We start from the raw sequence: 13,482 nt of genomic DNA, 5'->3' as shown, positions 1-13,482 counted from the left end.
TATAATATAATATAATATAATCTACTATAATGTATTCAATATAATATAATATACTATATATGATTTTGTGTCAAGTATTAAGTCGAAATCATGTAGACAGACCAGGCCATAACAGCACATCGACTAGCGCAAACTTTCTATCCTCTTTTCTTCCTATCTCTTATCTCCTTTCTTTCTTCTCTTTCCCTTCCCTGAGTTAGTACTGAAATATCATCAGACACAAATCCAGCAGACCTGACAGATATTGGGAGAATATGAGGGGATCATTGAGGTGTGGGGATTGGAGAGTAGGTGTGGTTGGTGAAATAAATACTAGATATTGATAAAAGATATCCCTCAACTTTAAATAAGCAGCTGCATGGCCAAAACAACTGTCGGGCTGGACGAGAGATGGATGAGGAAATAGCTCTGGCACAGAGAAAACGTGTGAAGGGGAGTTGTTTTCCTCCTATAAAATACAGTCTACAAAAAACATAGTTGCCAAAAGCACAAGGGACAGCATAGATACATGCTTTATTGCACAAGAGCTTGATGCATGTTATTATAAAGGTATGGTCCCCCAAAAATGAAATTTCTGTCAATTTTTCTCACTCGCTCATCTGTCCATTCCAAAAACTACGTCTGAGTTCTTATGAGACTATTGAAGAATGGTATATCGAACACTGCTGTAGCCTTAATTACCATAGTATACTTTCCATACTATGGAAAGTCATTGACTACCAGCAACGTTTTTGGAACAACTTGGGTATTGAGGTAAACTGAGACAGACTGTTCATTTTTGGTTTGAAATATTTCCTTTAAGGTGCATGTCTCTAAGTTCCTTGTACAAAAGCGCATATACATAAAGTGTCTACTGTGCTTGGCCCATCTGGAATTGTTCTAAGGATTAATTGTAATTAGACGATACTGACAAATCTAAATTCTTGTAGCTACCATGAAACCACAAAAAAAATAGTGTTTCATGGTGGCACCCCCCGAGAATTTATTACCAGGCTCAGGAAATATATCTGACCATTGTCGTCGTTTATCTGATCACCCCCCCTATACCCTCCTCGTCCTTTTCTGCCTACACAACATGGAAAATTCAAGGAAAACGCAAAGGACATATTCTAAATGCTCTGTTTTAGCATTGGCTGCTGTGTAGCCACTGTGAGTGGCAGGGGAAGATGGTAGAGCGCCTCTCGTCAGGAAGAAGACCAACAGGAAATTGATGCTCTTCATAAAAGGTTGCATGGGCAACTCACGATCCAGGCAGGCTTGCATTGTCTAACACAGTCTAGAAACGGAAATTGCAGTAAGGGCTGTACTGAAAGCTGCCTTAACTGTGCTACTGAAATTCAAACACTTGCACATTCAGCCATGTGGCACCACCCTTAAAACCAAAAAATCTTATAAATGGGCCATTGTAAATCGTATCCGTTTTATAGTGCTTGCACAGGAAATACAGTTGTTTTTTTCTTTTTTGAACATTTTAATATACCTAAAACACACTGTATGTAATAGACGTGGTTTTAATATGTCAGGGGATTGTACATATTCTTACATATGGTGATTTTCAGACAGCCCACAAACAAGGTTATTGAGGTTCTAACAGGAATGCATTTTCCATACAACTGGGGGGATGTTCTGTGCACAGCACAGCCTTAGTGTGTTGTGGTTAAGTGTTAGATAATTCATGACTACCGTCGCGGTGTGGTCTACTGTAGGATCTTTCGCATTACCTGTGTGTGCCCATGTTTTCCACACTAGGCTGTTATCCTCCCTCAGGCATCCAGCTTTTCATTCTCGGAAAGCCTCCTCAGGTGGTGGTTGAACCGGCAAGAAGGCGGCATTGGCCAAAAAACACAGCATTACAGCCTGCACCCCAACCAAAACCACTTTTAATGAAAGCAGAGAATGAAAATGCCCATAACGCTTTACATCAACACATCTGACGAGAGGAGGCATTTTTAAATGATCTTGATAGGATTCTTGGCAGTTTTCTGACCAGCCTTTGTCACCCGCTGTGTGCGAGGTAAAACACCCCGGCGGGGGAAGGGAATTGTTTGCCGTCCGTTTACAATGGACCCAAGCGAAGAAACATCTCACCACTGTGGGGTCGAATCAAGCATTACCTGGTTTGTTGAACGTGAGGGGGGAACATTTATGACCCAAGCCCAATTGCTCGTGGGCTCAATGTTAGCAGTTAAAAGTCAAAACATGGATATACTTCAAACTTATTATACTTTACGAATACATTTCCTCGGCTCCTATAGTGAATGATATCTCTTAGTATCATGCAAACTATCTAATATATAAAAATAATCTTTAAACAAAATAAATAACTTTTCCAAGGATCACATCGACATGTGTGTGGAAGATATACTAGGATTACTTGGATATATTGGTTCGTACCCTATGTGCAATATCTTAGTGATTTAAAAGTCCTAGTATTGAATATCTATATGACATTGGTATATTTATGTCTGTTTATTATTTTTATTTTTTTTTCGTATCACTCCCCCTCCATCATCTATCGGGCAACATGTGTAGGATGTTTAAACAACACAACACCCCCCAACACATAACCCACACATTCAAACACAACACCACACTACACACCACACACAACACCAAACACAACACCACAATCTAAACCAAAGCAAAATTTGCCTATATTAATTGCATGAGGCTAATCTGGCCAATCACCGGATTTTTTTCAAGGTAGGTAAAGGTCTCCACATGGATAAACCTGTTCCCGGAAGCAGATAGCAGATGTGTGATGGGAGGATGCGGTCGAGGTGCCCGAGGCCGCATTGGTTCCAGCGCGGAACATGTGGATTCACCCACTCTGGGTTCGCGCACCGGGACCCGGTATCGCACTCAACCCACCTCGCTTCAGGGGTTAATAGTCTCCACATAGAAGGTTGTTTCAGGTTGTGTTCTGTACCAGACCAAGTGGAGGACGTTGTAAACTGCTGGCGGAGGTTGTCCTAAAAGCTCCGAGCTCAGTCTGCGCTTGCTCAAGGTAGTTGGATTCTCTTGATCCGCCCCGTTTCAGTCACCAACGTTTATAGTAGTGGTCTGCACACACTGCACCAAGCAAACCCCTTAAGTCATCCTCTTACCACAACCTACACCAAACACCCCAACTGCCTCCCCCCCCCCTGCCCACTGACCTTTTCCGCACGAACCACGAGTAAGTTATCGCTAGTCCCCCTGGTCCTTAACTTAACCACACGCCGAACGGCTGTCTTACCATGTCTTGACTAAATAAACACCCCTGTCTATTTACCCCCCAACTAACACTGAGCATCTTGCACCGCTGGTATTAGGGCGTCCGTCAAACAAAATCAGAGGAGACCTTTGTTTAACACCTCGCCCCATAACCTCCCCCCAACACAGGGACAGGTTCTAGGTTCATAAATCCATAATTTTTGAGTGTTATTACAAGACAATAAACTGTAGCATCCCCGCTGAATCAGCACGAGCTGCGCACACAGCTAAAATTTTTTCCATTCTGGAAAGCAGCAGCGCCAAATAACCAAAACCACATGCGAACAGCAGCTCCACTTGCTTCCTATAACTTTGATCTACAAGCATTGTGCTCAAAAATTGTTCTTTGTACAGATGTGCCATTAAAACAATGAGGCACAAACGCTAATGTGCGAAGTGACGCCAAGCTTGGATGCGATTCAGTCTGTCTACAAATGTAAGAGAAAAGATTTGGGCAAAAAACTCAAAATTTACTTGTGTGCAAGATGTTACCCTTCAAAACACATCATGTGGTCCATCGGAGCAGAGCTTATTGCGTGCTAAGGTGTGGGTTTTACAAAGGCAAAAAATTGTTATTGGAAAACATGTAGTTTAGAGGGGTTTCTGCTCTCAAAAATTCCCTAGAGATTTGTTACATAAACGTATTATCATACTGTATCATATCAATTGTATTAGTGTCGAGTATTGTATCCATTGTTACAGTATAATATCTAGTGTGGTGTAGTGTATTGTATCATATCTATCTACTGTTTTCATAAATCAATTTCAGACTGGCAATTCAGTCAATATACAGCAGGAAAAAACCTTAGCATCTTTACCTGTAAATGCAATAATTAATTGTTACAAGTCAGGATATTTCAGGTGACCTGTATGTATAAATAAGTTGCCTTTTATCATTACGAAGAGCAAGGTTCCACCCTGAATTGGTGAAGTCACGCTTGTAAAGTTGTTTCATTGCATCCTTTCACAGAAACCACATAGTTCTTTATATACAGAGAAACAGTTGGGATATCAAATGGTAATGGCTTTGTTTATGTGTGGCAGAAGAGAAAGTGAAAGGTCTATGTTTAGTAGTCTTGGCATGCAGGAAATGATGGAAAGCTAATACCAAACAGTGAAACAAGAGGTAAAAATGTCCCCCTGGTGTCCAAACCGAGAAAGAAGAACAGTATGAGCTCAGGAATATTACGAAAGTTAACATCGATGACTATATTTTACTTTGAAAGGAGTGGTTATCGACATCAGCCCCAACAAAACCGCCACCCGACGTCAACAGATGATTCTGTCCTGAGGGGGGCTACTGAGTTTCAAATGTAATAGTGGGGAAATCAACAGATTAAACATGGACGGTTTGCCTTGTTGTATATAGATGGCTCTCTCTCTCTGCCATTCATTATGGGATACTTTTAAACACCAGATATTTTTGGTGGAAGCAAGGAAGAGGATATACAATTGTCAACCCCTTTTGTGGTGCTTGCCCTCGACACGATATGGAGTGCGACTCACGGGGCTTTAGTGCAGCCTTTACCCCATTTATAACCAGAGGTGTATAAACTAAAGTAGTATAACACTTTTATACTTTTATACTCAACGAAAATAATAGTTTGTTTGACTTTATGTTAATATACTTTAAAAAGAACATGAAACTGTTAGTCAATCTTTTCTCCAACATAGGAAAAATGAACTGACAAAACGTCCTTAACATTAATTTTTTTATAGTAAATATCCCTATTTCAACACCACTGCTGTGCATCTGCAGCCACTTTGCATTACCACAAAAATATTGCTTAATAAAATAAAAAAATAAGGCATACTGATGAGATTACTCATTTTTCATTTCTGTTGAAATAAGACACATTTTTTTCAGAACAGTGTGGCCTGCTCTGAAGAGCAGAACCACTAAATAACCTCTCCTTGTCATAGACGTCATCCTCAGCAAAGCATGACTAAGAGCTATTTTGTAATCAAATTCATGAGGCCATTTGCAAAAAGACAGACCTCACTACTGAATGACAATGAGTGCGGAGAGGCGCGTGAATCTGGAAAGCACAGCAGGAGAGTGGCTGTTCCCCATGCACAGCCCGTCTCCCCGACATTAATCAGAGAGACTGATTCCCCACGCTCTCAGATGAACCGTTCCTCTAGAACAGCCAAAACTGCACACTCTGAGAAGCCAAACTCATTAAAAGAAAGTGCAGGTTTATCCATGCCAAAATCACCTGAGAAGTACTAAATGACATGGCAGTGAAGATTTTTCATTTTTCTTTTTGTTTGTTTAGAATAAAGCTTTGCACTTTCTTTAATAAAGCTTATTAATTCCATCTGTTTATTTTGCTTCCTATAAGTTAAAATACTTTTTTGTACTGTATTTATATTTATTTAATTTTGTATTTATTATATATTATATGATGCATCTAAATACATTAAAATCTAAATATATATCAAATAAATGGGTGGTGCATAAAATATTGCATGCAGTGCATTAAAAAAATGTTTAAATAGTATATATGTATTTAAATACATAATTGTATTGCATTTACAATATATTATTAATATATGTTGTACAAGTTTATTATTTAAATATAACATCATTATAATTATTTATACCATATATAATATAATGCAAGTAATATTGTATTACATAATTAATTATGAATAAAGTATTATAATATTAAATTTAATTGTATTTTTCTTTTTTTTTCAATAATGTATTTATTTAAATATGATGTATCTAAATGCATTATAGAAGCTAAACAGGGGGTGGTATGTAACATTACATAAAACGTATTTAAATTAATTTATTTAAATATTATAAATGTATACTTAAATACATTATAATACATTATTCACAACATGTTATTTATGTATGACATGATACTATTTATAATTCATATGATTATTGTTAATATAATTTTATATAGATAAATTACATATAATGTTTAATGTTATTTTTTCATGTTTGTAACTGTGGTCTCTGAGACACCAATATAAATAATGTTATGTACAATATTTCATTTAAAATCAGTTTGGATCAGTTTTGGGATAATTTTATAAAACATCAATCTTTACCCTATCAATGTTTACAGTGTTCTTTTTGAGCAAGAGAGAACCCCAGGGTCTTTAACACACCTTAAAGAACATGAGGCTCTAACAAAAAGTACAGCTTTCTCAAAATGTTTTGCTGTTCTCTTCATTTTCAACACATGAAATCAGTACAGAAATAGATGGACTTTTCTGTAGCACAAACCAGTGGTGCATCCCAAGATACTGTTATAGTGGGAAGAGTTTAACAATTTCTTGTTAAGAAAAACCAATGACTCAGAGATATCCAGCAAATATCTGCATGCACTCAGGTCCTTTCATCCTGACTTGTTATATCACAGGGATGGAAAAAGGATTGCATAGAGTGTCTTGGTCATTTCTGGAAGGAACTAATCTGCATCTCTCCAAAAACCACGGATGGACAGAGCAGTACAGATCTTGGCCTTCATGCACTTTCAGTAAACTAAGAGGCTGAGTTCTGTGTCAAACCAACTGCATTAATATTGCATTATAGTTGATCTCAATTAAAGCGGCGGACGTAGAGTATGGTGAGCACACGCCCCAAAACTGTTCCAGGCTGAAAACAACAGCTAGTGAACATAGAAGATGTCAAGAAGCCTGATGCACAAAAAGAACCACCAGAGGTTGCCACGGTATTTAAGATTTCACTGCGCTGGGAAAGGTCAAAAACCAAGCCAAACTCTAGTATTCCATTCTAACCTTTACCCAATTCCACACATCCAGAAAGCATTGGGCATACAGCCATGAGTGATGCAGCTAAAAATTAAAAAAAAGTAAAAAAAGGTAAACTGAATGATACTCTGTGAAAGCTGTGAAAATGCATTGTAGATGGATCATTCTGCATGCAAAGTGTGCATTGACTGACACAAACACACCCAACAAATAAAACAAACAAAAAATTCTAACTCTCAATGAAAGGACAAATACATATTAAGGACAGTGGTTAGCTCCTAGATCAGAGGTTACTTTAGTTCAAATGTGACAAACACAAACTGTGGAGGTTAAGTATGAACATACTGGGTGAAGACAGGGAACTTAAAGCAGAATAATAAGCAACAATCCCCTTATCTTTCTGTCAGCTATTCCAGCAGGGTTGCCAGTATATGTTCAGGACAAATAAAAGCATGTGTGGATAGTCTGACTGAGCAAACAGTGTGTGGAGAATGAGGAAGGGCTTCATAGAAACAGGATTAGCAGCACTCTTGGGTCACATTGACCAGGAATAGAAGTGTAATACTATACACACACTCATGCCCCTGCCAACATGCAAGAGAAAACCTCTCTGCAAGATTTTGGACTGGTTTATTGTGGGTTATGCACCCTGTGCACACATTTATGGTGATATTGCAAATAATACTAGTGTATTTGCCATATCTGTTCCTAGTCATGTAATAACTCTTTGTTTTAAAGTTTTTTTAAAGAAGTCTCTTTTTCAAAGCTGCATTTGTTTGACAGTGAAAACAGTTATATTATAAATATATTATTACAATTGAAAATAATTATTTTCTATTTGAATATATTTTTAAATGTAATTTATTCCTATGATGCAAAGCTGAATTTTCAGCAGCCATTACTCCAGTCTTCAGTGTCACATGATCCTTCAGAAATCATTCTAATATGCTGATTTGCTGCTCAAGAAACATTAATTTTGAAAATAGCTGCTTTGCTTGATGTTTGAGATAAAGAGCCGCGATTTTGCGAGAGTCTTTGTGAAGAGAAAGTTTAAAGTATGGGCATATTTTTTTAAATAGAAATCTTTACAACAGCTATAAATGCCTTTGCTGTAACTTTTAATCAACTAAATGCATCCCTTGCTTGTAAAAAAAATTATAAATGTCTTGTATATACAAAACTATATATGTTGTACGCAGCATTCTTGATGAGCTTTCATGCAGGAAGCGTATCTGAGAATAATCTGTTGCTTTTAAGAGAGAAATATCCTCAACCATAGACCATTCACCAAAAAACTACTCAAACAAATGCATTGGGTCCTCATACATCTACTTTTAAAATCCAACAGATCACTTCCATCATCTGTAAGCAACATTCCTATTCTTTCCCTTTGGGGTGCTGAAGCTATGGTTTTTAGCATTACATAATAGCTGTAGCATGCAGAGACTGACTTGCTTTGTCGTAAGGTAAATCCTTTGTTCCATAGAGAGGATCCATCAACTATTCCCCCATGCTTCGCGGTTTTAACATACGTTAGCAAAATAAGTGTCAAAATGCATTAAAGTGAGCTAGGCTTCCTTCTGTATATATCTCGATGCCTGAAATATATTCTATGCATAGACTAACTGAGGTGCGTATTGTATCGAGCACTTCTGAAGTCCACTGAACCCCTGCACACTCTCGTGGCTGATGGGTGGTAAAGTTGAACAACTGTCTCCGTCGCTGGTACGGCTGTTCCCTCTCAGATAAGGGATGGGGAAGGGAGGTGGTATACCCCTAGGAGTCCCAGAGCCGTGGAGCCTCAATCTCTGCATGTCAGGGGGGGGCAACGGGCCAGCCTGAAACTTCCAGCTATTGCATTTGACGTTCTTTTTGCACGGGTTCCTGCTCTTTATGACTCACTTTGCCCTTAGAGATGATAAATAAAGAATCAAGGGGTTGCGGTAAAATGCGAACTTTTCATTACCAAAGACAAAATGTGGCCAGATCTTTGAGCAAGCAAACGCATTGGAACAATAAGTGAAATGCTAGAAGCTAACACAATGTGAAGATCACCCAAAACACACACACCTCTCTAGCCTGTTTGGTCAAAGTGTTTCCTCAGACCAAAGAAAGCTGAGGAGGAGCAGGACTTTCAACTGATTTGAATTTTGTTGATTCCCTTTAAGTAAGAGATTTTACACTTCAGAATCATGTTTGAATTTTTTAATTATGGCTGATGCTGCAGAAAGTAAGGATTCAAATTCTTGGCTGTATTGTTCGTTTGAATGGAATACGAGGATTCGTTCGTGCCGTAGATATGTCTCCATGATAATGGTTGTGCTTTGAGGACTTTGGTTTGACGGCTTAGTCCCGTCCATGCTACACTGGTTTCCACAGGGGTGCAGCGTGATGAGTCTTGTAGCATTTTCGATACAAAGCAGTGCTGAGCTGCGATCCTAGACCCTGGATGTTAATGTCGCTCGGCGGCCGGGTGAGTCTGCTACACTTCCGACAAACTATTTACAGGATGTTGGCGTTTCAAGGTGCTTACTCCTCGTTAACATGTATGAACTTTAGTTTTGAAAATATAATTGAAGAGAGAGAAGTCAAATGAATGTCTGTTTTATTTTTTTGTAGGATAGATTACTGCCCTAAGTTTTTCTTTGATGTGGCTTTCAGTGTGTGCTTCCTTGAGCTTTTTGAAAGAATTCTCTTATGTCTGTACCAAGAGTGCACTCCATCAAAAATAAGCAGCAAAAACGTAGGCTAGTAAAATTGCTAAAGCTTTTATTTCAATTCAGTGTAATTTTCAGCAGCCATTACTCCAGTCTTCAGTGTCACATGATCCTTCAGAAATCATTCTAATATGACAATCTGATGCTCAAGAAATATTTCTTACCGATGTTGAAGACAGTTGTGCTGCCTAATATTTTTGTAGAAACCATGATATATATATATATTTTTCAGGATTCTTTGATGAATAAAAAATTCCAACAGAACAGCATTTATTTGAAATATTTTTTTCTAACATTATAAATACGTCTTTACTGTCACTTTTGATCCATTTATTGCATAAGTACATAAGTAATTTGATTACTATATTGCACAGGCCTAAGTATCCTAAGCTGCTGATCCAAACAATCTGGCACCTAATAATATTTAGTAAATTATAGTTTACATTTTAAAGTACTTTTAGGTTACTAAGGAGATAGAATTATTATAATTAAGAGCTTTGATAAAAATATGAAATGCAGTGGCGTCTGATCCAAAAGTTAATTCTCACTTGTGAACCAGAATATTTTTATTGTGCACAATTTTGAATCAGAAGTTGTCATTCTTCTAAATTAAAACTGTAATATTATATATATATATATAGAGTATATATATATATATATATATATATCCCCACCCCCCTCCCGGGTACACGCTCTCCCGCCCGCGCGGCGCGAGCGCCTATACGGTCGCAGTTGGCCCGCCCCCCTCTCCTTCCAACACGCGGCCGGTTTCGCTTGCCCGACGGGTACATTTTTTTACAGCCGCCACAAGGGGCGCACAGAGCTGGCGGCGCGGGACCGCAGCGCGAGGATGGCGTACCCCGGAGGCCCGAAGAATGAGAATTGGAAAGGGCACGGAGCCCTCGCTCGGTTTAGGAGAAGGAACAGAGATACGCGTCACGGTTGTGCCGCTGTCCCCCCCCGCCCCCCTCGATCTGAGATGAGATGAATAAAAAATTCAACAGAACAGATATTTGAAATATTTTTGCTAAATTATAATTACGTTTTACTGTCCTTTTGATCCATTTATTGCATAATTACATAAGTAATTTGATTACTATATGCACAGGCCTAAGTATCCTAAGCGGCTGATCCAAACAATCGGGCAACCTAATAATATTTAGTAAATTATAGTTTAAATTTTAAGTACTTTTAGGTTCTAAGGAGATAGGAAAGTATTATAATAAGAGCTTGATTAAAAAATATGAAACAACGTTGACGTTGGATCAAAAGTTATTCTCATTGTGAACAGACTATTTTTATTGTGCCACAATTTGGAGTCAAGTTGTCTTTTCTTAAATTAAAAAACGGTAAATATATTATAGTAGAGAATATATATATATATAATATATAGATATATATATCTATATATTATAATCTATTCTATAGATACATCAGTCAGACTTTTTTATTTCTCATTTCCCCGCCCTCATTAATATATTATACAATTTGTTAGGATAGACAAAAAAAAAAAAAAAAATACTGGCAAATTTCCTATGTTGTGTTGGCTGTATAAAACTCAAATAAAACTAGAAGAAACATATTGTTTTATGAGACAGAGGCCAAAAGTGGGGCCAGTAGTGAAGAAACACCCATCAACAATAGTTATAGATGGTAACATTTACATCAGTAGACATCTTTTTTTCTTTTTTTTTTTTTCCAGCAGAGTGGTGATGTATAGTAAGTTAAATTAAACTGAGCTTAATTCACTGAGTTGGCCGCCTTTTGTCAGTGAGATGAACCACATTCCCTCACCCTGCTTCCCATCATGCCCCCACCCCGCCTCATCTGTATTAGGCACGAGATAAAAGCTGCCTGTGACCTGAGAGGAATCACACAAGCTAGTATATCAGTTTATAATACCAATACAGTGCGTGACTAATATAAATTAAATAACGCATTTCAAAATCCTCACTGCTCTCATGCCCTTTTCATAAGGTAATTCTCAAAGCCTTCATAATAATTCAGCTGTGTCTCTGAGTAATTTCAGACCCAGATGGACACTGGTATAAATGGTGGTCAGTTTGTTCAGAGAAAAGTAAGTAGGTGGAGATGAAGGTGGTGGTTAATGAAACAAGGGGCTTTTCTAATAAGAGAGGGTGTTTTTTTTTAAGACCCCATGCTGCTTAAGGCTCAGAGTTCGGGTGTACTGGCTTTTCAATCACAACACAGAGGGACGCCAAGGGATTGGCCATCTGTTGTATATGGGTGTTATATAAAGGTGAGTTGTTCCTTCTTCCGTGTACAACTAAACATTATTGGATCATATTTGGAGAATGTTCCACTTTTCCCCCCAAAGTTTATAAAAAAAAAATGGAAATGTATCTAGGTCACTGCAAACCTTTGAAAAAAAAGTCTTATCGAAGTATAGATATAATGAATCTTACCTTCAGGCTAGGGGTAGAGGGGTGATGGCTGTACTGAGACGGCAACTTCCTAGACTGACCAAATGGGGGCGCTCTGCTTGGACCTTCAGATGCTTTTCCAGTCTCAAATTTCAAATCCAATGGAGTTGCTCTAAAAAGCATAGATTCACTCAAACATGAAAGAAAAAAGTCAGATCATATTTCCCATGCTCACGTGTTTTCACATTAATATGTCTTTGGCGTTATATGGTGACTTACACTTAATGTTTTTTTAATACCATATATTCGGATATGACATACTCTTTTTGCATATTGTTTTTTGCATGGTATATGGGGAAAATAGGCATTTTTGGACACCCAGCATTTCTGTTAGTTGTATGGAACACAAATGGAGTTATTTATAAGAAATGTCCAGGTGCTCTTTTCCATAAAATGGTTCATTGAATATCATTTAAAAATTGTAGTTGGCGCAAGGCTAATATATGGCTTCAGAGGATGTACTTTCTCTGGTCCCACATCCATTTTCATTGTAAGGGGAGATCAGCACGAACGTTCCTAAAATCATCTGCTTTTTATGATACAGAGAATAAGAAAGAGGAGTCATACAGGTTTTGGAACGGCATGAGGGGGTGAGTAAATGATGACAGATACATCAGAAGCCATTATTTTTTTTTTTTTTTTTAAGTAACTATCCCTTTAAATTGGTGGGTTTTAACCCAGGGGGGACATCAACAAAGGCTTCCAAGGGGGCCCTAACATGACTTGTAAAATAAGACAAAACAAGCATTCAAATTATCTGTTATATTATATATATATATTATATATATTATATGATATACCATCTAGTTAATATATTTTAAAACTCTAGAATATAATAAGGTTGAGAAACACATGTCTGTGTCTGATATAAGAAGCAAAAGCCATTGTGCTGCTGCAATACTAACCATAAATATAGTGAAATCAACTCATACTATCAGCTAAAATTGTCCACCAATTATTTTAATATTTCATAACAAGAAGTTCCAGTGTGTTGATTCAAGCTGAGCATCCAGCATGCTTTGCTATTCTCTTCGACCCTAGTGAGAGAAGTGCCTTCGGTCACATCTTGAGAGTAGACCTCCGTGGAAACCTAAAGGCTCAGCATGTGGGAGGTTGTCATGGACAACAATGCGAAATGGTAATGGACTGGGAGGGGAAGATTGTGAGCTGTAATTCTGCTATCATGCAATGACATCATTTTTCAACTAGAAATTAGCTGAATCTATCAACTTATTTTGCTAAAGTGGGGACAGAATTTGCATTTTGCACAGGCTTATTGCAATATAGCGGAATAATATTATTTTTCAAGCGCTACCAGCTGCCTTCCAGAT

The 13,482-nt window shown here is 37.8% G+C and overlaps 1 pseudogene; it reads right to left on the bottom strand.

Moving 5' to 3' along the window:
• The window catches only part of LOC122134591, a 53,508-nt pseudogene extending 41,234 nt beyond the window's left edge, over nucleotides 1-12,274 (bottom strand).
• Between the last annotated feature and the right edge of the window lie 1,208 nt (nucleotides 12,275-13,482).

The sequence above is a fragment of the Cyprinus carpio genome, unplaced genomic scaffold (genome assembly GCF_018340385.1).
Source record: "Cyprinus carpio isolate SPL01 unplaced genomic scaffold, ASM1834038v1 S000006701, whole genome shotgun sequence".
Taxonomy (NCBI): domain Eukaryota; kingdom Metazoa; phylum Chordata; class Actinopteri; order Cypriniformes; family Cyprinidae; genus Cyprinus; species Cyprinus carpio.
The sequence above is the reverse complement of the archived record's forward strand: the minus strand, read 5'-3'. Positions and strand labels throughout refer to the sequence as shown.